This window comes from Leptonotus elevatus, chromosome 12 (assembly GCF_054856555.1).
Source record: "Leptonotus elevatus isolate MCC_2025b chromosome 12, RoL_Lele_1.0, whole genome shotgun sequence".
NCBI lineage: Eukaryota > Metazoa > Chordata > Actinopteri > Syngnathiformes > Syngnathidae > Leptonotus > Leptonotus elevatus.
This window is the reverse complement of record NC_141250.1, coordinates 19,731,524-19,731,942: the sequence shown is the minus strand read 5'-3', so window position 1 is coordinate 19,731,942 and position 419 is coordinate 19,731,524.

Sequence of the window (419 nt, the reverse complement as noted above, 5' to 3'; positions counted from 1 at the left end):
TGTATAAATATACAATTTATTCTGTCCAGTATGTCGAAATTGTATTTGGTGAATTGGCTATAGTTGATATAAATCCACATAAAAAAAAGAGAAGAAGAAGAAGAAACTGGCAATGAATCAAATCCCATCCTGGAGTTTGAATACTTCCATTTTAGACCACTACGAGGCGCCAAAGTACAAATTAATGGCTAAAATGCTTTGTTTTTAAATACCTGCATAAAATGAAACCCTCCCAAAGATTAGTCTAATAAGAACAAAGCATGTTTCTAGTAAATTTATATATTTTAATCAGGATTTTTGTCCCCCCCCCAAAAAAAAAAAAACAACAACAACCGTTTCCAACTTGAATTGAACTCACTATTTAAATATTTAGCTTGATTAAACAAAGAAGATATATCAATTTGTAAATGTTGTTGTGG